We start from the raw sequence: 12,711 nt of genomic DNA, 5'->3' as shown, positions 1-12,711 counted from the left end.
CTTCAAACCACCCCTCTCGTAGGGTCTATGGAGTGTTTCCAGTGCCATCCTGTACCTGCCCCCCTGCCAGAGAAATCTCCTACAGAGTTTGTTGATGTCTTTAAAGAATGAGGGGGGGATGTTGAAGAGAACGTTTGTGAAGTTGTGTTGCAGGCGGGGGAGAGCCACCATCTTGAGGAGGCTGGCCCTCCCAGCCATTGAAAGCGGGAGCTTGCCCCAGAATTCCATGGATTTCACAAGAGAGTCCTTGGCCCTGACCGTGTTGAGGATGTGTTCTATGTTGGGATTGCGGTGTATAGTAATCCCCAGGTATTTGAAGGAGATTGCTTGCCATTCGAGATCCAGGGGAGGGAGACACTGATAATCTTCGTTATGTAATGCCGCTAGAGGGTAGAGGCAGGACTTGGTCCTATTGATCTGGATCCCTGTATGTTTGTGGAAACAATCCAGGGTTTCTAAGAAGTAGGGCAATAGGTGCTCAGGGTTATGTAAGTACAATAAGGTGTCATCTGCGTACATAGAAATGAGGTGGGTCACCCCGTCTATCTCGGGGCCCCCCATCCCCGTATTCCTGTTTTAGTTAGGTAGCCACTGGTTCCGCAGCAATAATGTATAACATGAGGGACAGTGGGCATCCCTGGCGAGTGCCTCTGTGGAGGGACCATTTGTCGGAGTATGTTTTGTTAGTAGGCACTCTGGCCGTGGGGTTGGTATAAACCAGTCCACTTTAAAAAGGCCGGGCCTATACCCATTTTCACCATGGTGGCATATAACCACCCCCACCTTACCCAATCAAAAGCTTTGGTGGCGTCCAATGATGCAACTGCAAGTTTCTGTGGCCTTCGTTCCGTACTATATATATGACATGGTTTTCGGTGATGGAGCGCCCTGGGACATATCCTGTTTGATCTTGATGGATCCGCAGGGGGATTACTATGCGCAATCTTTTTGCAAGAAGGGTGGTTAGGATCTTGCTATCTACATTTAACATGGAGAGGGGCCTGCAAGAGCCACAGTCCGCTCCGTCTTTACCCGGTTTGAGTAGGGGAATGATCACGACCTCGCTCATGGAGTCTGGGAGGGTGCCGCGCTCGAAGGCTTCATTGAAGACCTGGGCTAATAAATGGGGCGAGCATTTCCTCGTAGGTCTTATAAAACTCCCCTGGAAGGCCGTCCATGCCCAGGGTTTTCCCAGCCGGCAGCAATCTAATTACCACACAACCATCATCAGGGGTGACGGGCTCATCTAGGGCTTCGTCCATCTGCAAATCTAATTTGGGCAGACCGATGATGTCTAAGACATCCTCGATCGCAGTGTCAGGGGGGGCGGGGACTCGGAATAGAGGTTGCGGTAATAGTCAGAGAAGGTCGAGTTGATTTCTTTTTGAGTGTGTGCGGTGGTGCCGCCTGGTTTAAGTATGTGGCAAATGGGTGATCTGGAAGCCTCCTTCTTATAGAGCCAAGCTAAAAGTTACCTGGGTTTGTCCCCCTGGGCATGGGTTCTTTCTGTGTGTTTAGCGTAGCTCAATTTCCCGAGGGATTCCCAATGAGTTAGGCAGGCTTGTCTGAGTTTGGTAATTTCCTTTTGATGTTCAGGGGTTGGGTCAGCCCTGCCCTCAAGCACACCCAGGTCTTTCTCTACGTGCTCCAAAGAGGTTGTGATGGATCTCTGGGCGCCCCCAACTGCTGCCACCTTGTATGCCTCCCATGACATGCTCATGTATTTTATGCTATGCAAGTTATTTTGCCAATATTCCTCAGAGCTATCCCTTATGCGTTCCTGGCATGCGGTGTCAAGCAAGGCCTCTGCTCTCAGCCTCCAAGTGGGTACTGAGGGTTTAGATGGGGACACTTCCCAGGTAACCAGCAGAGGGGAGTGGTCGGACAGCACCCTAGGCATATAGCATGCATCAGCAAACATAGCCTGATGTGCCTGGCTAACAAAAATGTAGTCTAACCTAGTGTGGACAGCGTGAGGTGGGGAGAAGGAGTATTCACGTTCAGGGTGATGGTCCCTCCAAAGGTCGCCAAGTAGCAGCTGATGAGTTAGTTTGGATAGTATTTTAGCGGGAGGGGAGGGGCGATCGTGTTTGTTGTCTGATCTATCCTTTAGTGGGTCAAGAGTACAATTGTGGTCACCTCCCAATATCATGGTTCTGTCTATATAAGGGCTGAGTCGCAAGTACAGGGAGTGGAAAAAAACAGTGGCATCATGGGTGGGTGCGTAAGTGCTAATCAGGCATAATTCCCTGCCTTCGATGGAACCGCATACCAATACCATCCTGCCCTCATTGTCCATTTTGGTGCTGGTTAGCCTGAAGGGAACAGTCGGGGCAATCCAAATCAAGACCCCTCTGGCATTGGAGGACCCAATTAGGGTTCCTTGCCATGTTTTGGCTAGGGCGTCCAGTTTCTTTGGAGATAGGTGTGTCTCTTGGAGCAAGGCGATTCCGACCTTGCATCTTTTTAAGTAGGTGTGGATTCGGCGTCGTTTAACGAAGCTGTTCAGGCCTCTGACGTTCCACGTTACGATCTTTATTGCATCAGCCATGGATATCACGCGGTTTGTCGTAAGCTTCAGGTGGAGCTCGAGGTCCAGCTGATGGTGAGTTGCATGAAGGTTTTCCCCATGGTCCCAATATTTCCCAGTACATATTCCTAACTTTTGAACTAACACCCTTTGTAAACTCCCCAAACATAGAACAAGTCCAGCGAGGTTCCCCTCGTTATGACAGTCCCGTTTCCGCTCCGTTTGACCACACATTGGTCTTCAGGTGCCCTACGGGCGGGTATATGTACCCAGAAGGAAACTTCCAAGGGGTGGAGTGTCCTTTGACTCCGGTGTCTCCGTGTGGAGGATCCATTCAACTGTGTTAAGGCTAAATTTGTCATCCGGTGGGCTATTGCATGTGGAAGGGTCATTTGGTGTAAGGCTCGGCAGGGTTCAATGCGGTTTCCATTTCTTTTCCACAATGTCAGGGATCTATTGCCCGTCCATCCAGTCCCGGGCCTGTGTTGGTGTGTCGGATAGGTGGGCTCTATTGTTGTGTAGTACTTTCAACCTCAACGAGTATAGGAGCATGCAGCGCAGTCCCGCTGCCTTCAGCCTACCTTTTGTGTGTATAAACTGTGCCCTGTTCATTTGGACCTGGAAGGTGTAATCTGGATAGATGGCAATTTTTGCAGTTTCTTTGGATCTGGCCCCCAGATCTCGAAAAAGCCAATATGACCTCACGGTCCCTATAATTGAGAACCTTTGCTTTCACTGGTCGAGGTGGAGCTCCCGGCGGTGGTTTCTTTGCCAGGGACCTGTGGGCCCTTTCGATAGTGAAGCCTTGTGAGAGCTTTTCTGCGCCGACTTCCTATAGCAGGAGATTCTTGATGTAGTTGGTAGGGTCCGGGCCCTCGATACCCTCTGGCAAACCGAGGAGTCTTATATTGTTTCTGCGAGCCCGCCCCTCTGCCTCTTCCGCCCTGTCCTCTAGATTCTTGACTCTTTGTTGTATTTCATCCACATCTCGGAAGAGATGGGTTTTAGCTTCAGTATTTTCCTTAACTTGAGTTTCAAGTGCTTCAGTCCTGCCGGCCAGGGACCAGACGTCCTGGCGCAGGAGGCCTAGATCTATGGCCACAGCGTCCATTTTGTTCTCCATTGCTGCCTGAAACAACTTAATGGCTTCAAGTATCTGGGAGTTGCTGGGTTCTTCTGCTGCATCAATGTGGTCAGGCTGCGCCTCAGGCGTGTCCACATTTGAGCATTCACGTCTCGCAGTGCCACCGGCTGCAAAAGTGTCTATAGTGGTCAGGCGCTGCTTGGACCCTGCTCTTTTTCTGGACATCTTATCAGGTGGTGACATGTCCTTGCTCCAGGCGCCGGTGGCACGGATAGGATGTGTCCACAAGGGATCAGGCACGGAGGCCCGTGCCTGCAGCTGAGGATCTAGCTGTGGCCACGCCGCGTCAGTATGAGGCAGAGGGTTTCAGGTGTAGCCAGGCGCAGCAAGGCGCTCGAGTTATGGGCACAAGAGGCGCCTGCAGTTTAGAGTTGGCAGCCTACCCTGGCCCTGGCCAGCTGGGCGGGTAAGTCTGTGATAGCTTGGTGTAGGGTGCTGTCTGTAGTGTCTGAAACATTTGTCCTCTTCTCCTGCAGTTTTGTCTGCCAACTGCTGGTTCGAGGTGCCTGCCGTGCGGATCAAGTTACGGATGTTTACTGACTGTCAGCGTATCAGTGACTCCCAGTGCGGCGAGGCAGGCAAGAGCGCAGTTTCATTTGGGGCAATGTGCCAGTGCAGGCATACAGGAGGCTCCCGGCTGTGGTCCTAGTCCAGTATGGGGAGGGTCGGGGCCCTCACAGCAGGTCTCTGTGGGACCGACTTGGGCACATGCCGGTACAGGGGGGGGTTCCGGCACGCGGGCCAAGTCTGATATGGAGAGGCTTGGGGTCCAAGCAGCAGGTCTCTGCAGAACTGTCTGGATGGTATGCCAGTGCAGGCGTAAGGAGGCTTCAGTTTATGGGCCAAATCCAGTATGGGAAGGCTTGGGGTCCTCGCTGCCGGCTCAGTGGGGTTAATGCACCTAGCCACGAGGTGTCAGCACGGGCAGATGACCCCAGTGTGCCACCCCCGTCCGAGGTAGTGGGAGGATAAGGGTGGCCCCTCCGACAGGGGCTGGTTGGTTTATGCAGCGGAGGGCTGGCTCCTGCGGTCCCCTGCTTCCCTCGCCTCTCCGGGGGCCGCGAGGGCGGTCTATATGGGCAAACAAAAACGAAGGTAACTCTTCGCCACCCTCGGCCGGGTGGATCCTCTCCCTCCGCTTCAGCGGCGCAGCGGAGCCAGGGGGGTGGGGCGGCACACGTTGCGGGGACGCAGGAACCCGGCCTAGTTCGCCGGTATCTGGCAAGCCCATACCCGCCCCCGCTCACCTCTGCAGGATCGGCTCGCTGCCGGTCCCTCCTGCAAGTCGTGCAGCTCCTCCAGGCGGGGTCAGCCTTCGATCCTCGCCGCTCCCGAGCTTGCTCGTGCCACGAGCAGTCAGCTCACCGCCTGTGGGAAGCAGCGCTGCCTCGGCTCATCCTTTCCGCTTCTCGCCAGGTCCAACGGGACCCTCCGGGGCGAGCTCTCGGTGCAGCTCCGGGCCTCCGACCTCAGCTGGTCTGCAGAAGCGTTGCGGCGCTTGTGCCGGAGCGGTGGTCAGGCGGTCCGCTCCCCGACAGCAGTCGAACCCCTCAGTGGCGTATGCGTGCCCAAGCTCCTCCAGGGGATTAGCAGACGGGAGCCGCCATCTTGGACTTCGCTCCGGCGCTTCAACTTCAGGTATTGGGGCGCTCCCCAGCTCTCCCAGGATCAGGAGAGAGATCTTATAGCATCCAGTTGGGGTCTGCAGCGTGCAGGGTGGCTCGCAGGGTTAAGAGGTACTTTTGATGACGGTATAAACAGCTTATTTTGGGCACATCAAGCAGAGCTATCAGAGACACGACCTCTCTACATGGCAGCTAGCCATCCCCCCAGAAATGGACCAATTGGCACAATTACTAGGAAAGCTTCGTGCTGAGGTTCATTCTGCCCGACAAGAGACTAATGCCCTCCGGAGAGACCTAATAGTGACCAAAGAACACACTGAAGAGATTAGCAGGCAATACTTGCAATCACAGGCAGGACAGACGCCTCTACCTGGAAGCAATCCAACGATGCAAAACCCCGCCATAACACCCACTCGGTACAGAGCACGTTACCAGGAACAGTGCCCCTGGCACCACCAGAAAGGTTCTCAGGCGACCCACGGAAGTATGCGGCATTCATCAATCAGTGCCGCCTTCATCTTCTTTGTAGGCCTAGAGCATTTCCAAATGACCAAGCTCGGGCAGCTTTTGTCATCATAACTGAGTGGTAGTGCAGCAGATTGGTCAGTGCTGTTGGTAACCCATGACGATCCTCTATTACATGACTTTGGGGGGTTCCAGAGAGAAATGGAAAAAATGTTTGCTCGCCATACCCAAGAACAAGCAGTAGACAATGAACTCTTGTCACTCCGACAGGGGAATCAGGACTTGTTAACGTACATTGCTACCTTCAACAGACTGGTTGCCGAAGCTAGGTGGCTAGAAAACAAAAGAACCACGTTATTCCATCGAGGCTTACAAGGCGAATTCAAGGACGTCTTAGTCCAGGTAGTTCATCCACCCAGAGACTGTGCATAATTCATAAATCTGGTCGTGCAGCTAGACCACCGGTTGCAGGACTGAAAGGCAGACCGGTATAAGATGGACCCTCGGACCGTCTATGTTCGACCAAGGGAAAACACACATCATGTACCTGAAAATGCTGTAGAACCCATGCAGATTGGAGGGATACGGCCTCCATTAACAAAACAAGAGCGGGACAAAAGAAGACAACAGCTTTGTTTGTATTGTGGGAAACCAGGACATTTCCGAAAGGACTGTCCAGTAAAACCCCCAAGAAGAACAGTCAGGGGCACAGAGAAGGATGAAGCTAAGGAATCGGAAAACTACCAAGCTCGACAAACGTAGAGGTCAGTTTGTCGAGTGATGCTGACCTCGCACTTTGCAATACTGGTGATCTTAATTAACCACCAACAGTCGTCAAGAATGCATGCCGTTGAAGCATACATCGATAGCGGAGCAGTTGGAAATTATATTGATTAAGAACTGGCTGTGGATGGGACAGAAATCGATTCCAGACCAGTAACCCAGTACATAGCCAGGGTAACCTTGCTGTGCCAGGACGGACATGGGGAGTCTATTTCATTCGATCTCATTAGGGCACCTCAGTTCAGGCTAATACTAGGGATGCCATGGTTGGTTGCTCACAACCCTTTAATAGACTGGCGGCCACGAAAATTAACCTTCCCCATTGACTGCTCCCCTGCCTGCTATTACCAAGAGGAGAAACCCGACGTCTGTATCCACAAGACTCACAGAGCGACAGTATCAACCCTGGGAGCAACTAATACCGTGCCAAGTGAATGCCATGATTTCCAGGATGTTTTCCGAAAGGACCAAGCCAATACATTGCCGCTGCACAGGCCCTATGACTGTCAGATCGACCTTGTTCCTGGTGCACAAATCCCTTGTGGCAGGATCTACGCTCTCACAGAACCAGAAAACCTTCATTTGAAATCCTATTTAGACCAGTACCTTGCAAATGGATTTATCCGTCCTTCGAAGTCCCTCGCAGCCAGTCCTTTGTTCTTCATACCGAAAATGGAAGGAGACTTGAGAACCTGTATTGACTACCGCGCATTGAACCACATCACCGTGAAGAACCGCTACCCCTTGCCACTTATCCCTGAGATGCTAGACAAAGTTAAAGATGCCCAGATTTATACCAAATTGGACCTTCGAGGAGCGTACCACCTGGTCCGAGTCAGAAAAGGAGATGAATGGAAAACCGCCTTCCGTACTAAGTACGGCTTGTTTGAATATCAAGTCATGCCCTTCGGGTTATTCAACACTCCTGCGGCATTCCAATATTTCATGAATGACGTCTTAAGGGAGTTAATTGATGTGTGCGCCTTAGTGTACATAGACAACATCTTAGTATACTCAGCCTCGGAACAAGTTCATGTCAGGCACGTTCACTCAGTCCTCACCAAGCTCCGTCAACATCGCTTGTTTGAAAAGCTTGAAAAATGCTTTTTTCACGTCACTGAAGTAGAATTTTTTGGTTTTATCCTTACTCCAGGAGGCATCAGAATGGACGTGCACAAGGTAGATGCCATTCTGAAATGGCCTTCAACAAAGTCTCTGAAAGGGGTACAAAGCATGCTGGGCTTTGCAAACTTCTACCGCCAGTTCATCCCAGACTTCTCTCAGGTAGTGCACCCAATCACAGTACTGTTACGAAAAAACAATAAAAGGTTTGCTTGGACCGAAGAAGCAGAAGAAGCCTTTCAGGAACTTAAACAAAGGTTTACCTCCGCTCCAATCCTGCAACATCCTCGTCCAGACCTCCCTTATGTCGTTGAAACTGATGCGTCCAGTCTCGCAATGGGGTCTGTCCTTTCACAGAGAGACACGGAAACCGGCCAGCTACATCCTGTGGCCTTCTGGTCGAAAAAGTTCTCACCTCCAGAGATTAATTATGCCATCACGGACAAGGAACTCGTGGCTATCAAATCCGCCTTTAAAGCCTGGAGGCACTACCTTCTGGGGGCCAGACACACCATTACAGTGATCACAGACCACCGAAACCTGCAATATCTCAAAACAGCCAAGGCCCAGTCCTCACGCCAATTATGGTGGGCCCTTTTCTTCGCCGAATATGATTATGTAATCACATTTCGATCCGGAGTCAGAAACAGAAAGGCGGATGCCTTATCTCGCATGGGCATAGATGAAATAGTATATAGAACTCCAGACCCATTACCTATTATACCTGAAGACAAACTCTTGGGTATCACGACAGCCTTAACACAAGCAGAACTACGAAAAGAAATCCAACGGACAATGAATCCTGATGCCTACCTTGCATGGCAAACTCAAGGAGAACAATATACCATCAAGGACCATCTACCATTTTTTAAGGATCGCCTATATGTACCCAAGAAGGAATTACAACAGCATATTATTTCAAACTATCACGATTCACTGATCGAAGGGCATCCTGGGATCGCATCCTGGGATCGCCAAAACCCTAGCTATGGTGAAAGAACTTTTGGTGGCCTACCTGGCGTAAGGACATCATTCAGTATATTCAGTCCTGCGGTGTCTGCGCACAAAATAAATCACAGAAACAAAAACCATCTGGTCTCCTAAAACCATTGGACATTCCTTCAGTTCCATGGCACACTCTTTCCCTTGACTTTATCACTGATCTACCTCCAAGCCAAGGGTTCAACACCATCCTTGTACTTGTGAACTTATTCTCGAAGATGGCCCATTTTATTCCTCTCAAAGACCTCCCAGACGCAGCCACTTTAGCAAAAGTGTTCCTGGAGGGCGTGGTTAAGCTACATGGCTTCCCTTCGGTTCAGGTCTCCGATCGAGGCAGCCAGTTTGTTTCAAACTTCTGGAAAAAATGTTGTGGAATGGCGCAGATCGACGTTCGGCTATCTACCAGTCACCATCCCCAAAGGGACGGCCAAACCGAGAAAAACAATCAGACACTTGAGCAATATTTACGGTGCATGCTGCACGACGAACAAAGGAATTGGAAAGACCTACTATGGATAGCCGAATATGCATATAACAATTCTTTGCATTCAAGCACGGGACAAACGCCCTTCTATACCCTTTATGGCAGACATCCACGTACCTCTGAACTAGACCTTCCAGCCAGCTTGGCAATGCCAGCGGTAAAGACTCTACACACAACCATTACTCAGGCTTTCAAAAGGGCAAAGGAACACCTTATTCATGCTAAAGAAAAACAAAAGAGATTCGCTGACCAACACCGAAAAAAGGCCCCCGATGATCAAGTAGGAGACAAAGTTTGGTTAGCCGCTAAATTCGTACCCATCAAGGGAAACCGGACCTTTCATCCTAGATTCTTAGGACCCTATACCATTAAAGCAATTATCAACCCAGCAACCGTGAAACTGGATTCACCACCTAATCTACACATCCACTCGGTATTCCATGTGTCCCTCCTAAAACCAATGCAACCCGGCACATGGATTGGGACACCACCTAAGCCCGAGAACCAGAATTCGAAGTCAAAGATATCTTGGACTCTAAATACTCTAGGGCCAAGCTATATTGTCTCGTTGATTGGAAAGGATTTGGACCACAAGTTAGATCCTGGGAGCCCAGTGAGAATATCCACTCACCACGTCTAATCGGGAAATTCCATCGGAACTTCCCAATCAAACCTGGGCCAGACAGAAGGAACACCATGGGAGGTGCCTTAGGGGGGAGTGCTGTCACGACCCTCGCCCAAAACCCCCTCTGGCAAACCCATTGGCCAGGTGGAGTCAGGACTCGGGCCTCTAGAGCCTGGCATCCTCTTCAAAAGCCCTCATGGGGCCTGTCCTGGCGCCTATGGCGCCAGGCTCATACATCATGAAAAACAATGTGCTTGGGAACTACTTTATTGTATTGTCAGCCAACATGGAGGCATCCACATAGCTGGGTTCCTAAGAACCAAGCTATGCGGTCTAGTGTTTTGGGTGTGGTAGCCTAGGGACTACTTTACCTGAACTATTTTGTTGTGGCTATTTAAACCACACCCGAGCAAGACAACATGCTTCGCGTTACTTTGCAGCTTGCAACGTGACGCTCACCGTGTCCAGCTATTCCCTCGAACCTTGGAGAAGCAGAACCTGCAAGGAGACAAAAGGAACATCATTAGCAGCAGCATCTTACCTGCAGTATTCATCTTTAAACACTTGCAGCTACTGAGAACAGCTTCCTCTAATTTGCACGCCTCCCGGACAGAACGACCTGAAAGAGGAAGATAGAGGCAACATTAAAGAAAGCAGTAGAGACATTTACAAATTATGAACTGCTCAAAAGGCTTACCTGGCTGGTCGCCTCTCGGCTGGTCGCCTCTCGGCTGGCACCACTCCGGACATTCCACTTGCGCTGAAGAACACCGCGACCTAGAAGGAAGGAAAACACAGGTTGGCAAAGGCAAGACTTTGCAGCGCTGCACATAGCGCTTACTTACCGCATCATAGCGTTCTTAATGCGCCATCATTTACCAGCTGGGCTCAACCAAGCCAGTTCGCCGTGCTGAAGCTCTGCATACCTAAGGGAGAAAAAAAGAGACATTTTAAACAAAAGGCATGCAGGATAGCAACAAATTAAAAGAACAGCAATAAGACCTACCTGAACAATATCAACGGGTCGGCGTCAGTGAAGTAACTGGACCGCACTCGCCCATGAAAGACAACGCGCCCCTGCAAAGAAGGTAGGACGGAGAGCACGCCTAATTCTACCACAAGGCAGAACCTTCCCCGCAGACCACATAAGGGCAAAGCTAAGAAGCATACCAGCGAGTCACCCGGCTGGGTGGCGTCCCTGTGGATACCAGGTGAGCGTAACAGTGATGTTCACTTTTAAAAACCATTCAAGTTTCCAAAAAAGCCACACACAATAAAAAAAAAATGAAAACCGTTAAAATGGCAAACACCACATGCAAACGAACCATGTGAAAAGGTTGGGGTGGTGTGGGGGGAAGGGAACACCCATGCAAAAATGGATCAGAAATACTGGGTGGACACATAAAATAAATTAAAAAAAAACACATTGATACAAGTCTCATTAGACTCCCTGTTCAGATCATGAAGTGCTAGCTCGAATTTAAGTGTGGTCCTGGAGTAGGCCACAGATTGGCGGCGTAAACCACACCTGGATGCACATTGTACAGGGCCGATATAAACATTCAGCAATTCTACTCAACAAATGGTACATAGGGAAAATAAATCCTTACCTGCCTGCATGACGGTCAAGTGCTTCACTGGATTTTTCTTGCTGGCACACAGGTGGTTAGGTTGATACACCAAACGCTTGGCTGCTGCAATGAAAATGAACAGTTAGTCAAGGTTACATGGGTCTACCTGAGACTTCAAAATTAAGATTAGATGAGCAGGGGCTAAAACCAGCTCTTGGGTGTTAAGCATCAGCTAGTAAGCAGGGCCCAACGCTGGAACCCAGGAGAGAGTATACAGGGCACTGTAAATCCAACTCCCACACGAGACGTGAACTTTCAGTACCCTCCCAAACTGAACACGAGAAAGCAAGATCCTCAAAAATAGGTTTGAAATCCCAGATTGTTACTTCTAACTATTTAAAATTGCCCCACCTTCACCCACTGCAAAATAGTCGTTTAAAAAAAAAAAGGCATCCTTACCTTCAGATGTCAGGATTTTTGATGGTGCCACTGCTGCTGGGTACTTTGCTGACCTAGATTGGCTTCATCATCCCATGTGTTCCTGCAATTGAAAAGGTACAATAAAAAATGTATACATTATAGACCTACCAGATTGACCTTACCATGATTTGCGCACTACACTATGCCAGTCAGCGCACATCCTCCCTCACACACAAAAGGGACCTAGGGTGTAGAGTCCTACTGGGAAATCTCCAAGTATCCCTATAGGCCAGTCCACCCCAGGTGGCAGAGAGAACAGAGAAAAGTCAGAGCACATACCTGAAAACGTGACTCACACTCCGCCAGTGAGACAAAAGAAATGATAGAGCGAGAAAAAGAGCATCAGCTTGTTCTATTTTACCCCTTCTATTCCCTGCCTAGAACAGTTGAAAAGTCCAGCCCGCTGACATTCTAATCATTCATCTACATATCTTACATAGAATCCGAAACAGTAGTGCTTAACCCACAGAGCTAACTTTCAGAAACATCGAGTAATAGCCATTTAACTATTATTGCAGTTCGGTAACAGCGCTGAAGTAGCAGCAGACTCTCCTGCGGCCGCCGTGCACGACACAAGGGCCCCTGGCTTCTCTGCAACATATGGTGCCCCATGCAGGCGAAGGCCTGGCATCCAGAGCATGGAGATCCATATGGATTCCACTTCAAATCAGTTCTACGGCAGTGGCGTATCCAAAGTACTGTTGGTAATGCAATGATTTTTAGTATATCAAGGGATGCATAGACTTGCTCTATACTAGATGGCTACCAGGGTAGCTCAACAGGCTTACCTGGCTGGTCGCCTCTCGGCTAGCACCACTCCGGACATTCCACTTGCGCTGAAGAACAACTGCTGAGGTGTCATATTTGCAAAACTTGTTAA

General features: G+C 50.0%; 1 long non-coding RNA gene across 2 annotated transcripts in view; it reads right to left on the bottom strand.

Annotated features, from left to right (window-relative positions):
* Nucleotides 1-12,711, bottom strand: part of LOC138491962 (uncharacterized) — a 29,695-nt gene that overhangs the window by 15,641 nt on the left and 1,343 nt on the right. For both annotated transcript variants that reach the window (XR_011276114.1, XR_011276113.1), the window contains exons 2-3: nt 11,811-11,892; nt 11,391-11,474 (exon numbers count right to left, since the gene is read on the bottom strand). This is a non-coding gene — a long non-coding RNA (uncharacterized lncRNA). The remainder of the gene's footprint in view (nt 1-11,390; nt 11,475-11,810; nt 11,893-12,711) is intronic.

The sequence above is a fragment of the Ambystoma mexicanum genome, chromosome 10 (genome assembly GCF_040938575.1).
Source record: "Ambystoma mexicanum isolate Mex_15411 chromosome 10, UKY_AmexF1_1, whole genome shotgun sequence".
NCBI lineage: Eukaryota > Metazoa > Chordata > Amphibia > Caudata > Ambystomatidae > Ambystoma > Ambystoma mexicanum.
The sequence above is the reverse complement of the archived record's forward strand: the minus strand, read 5'-3'. Positions and strand labels throughout refer to the sequence as shown.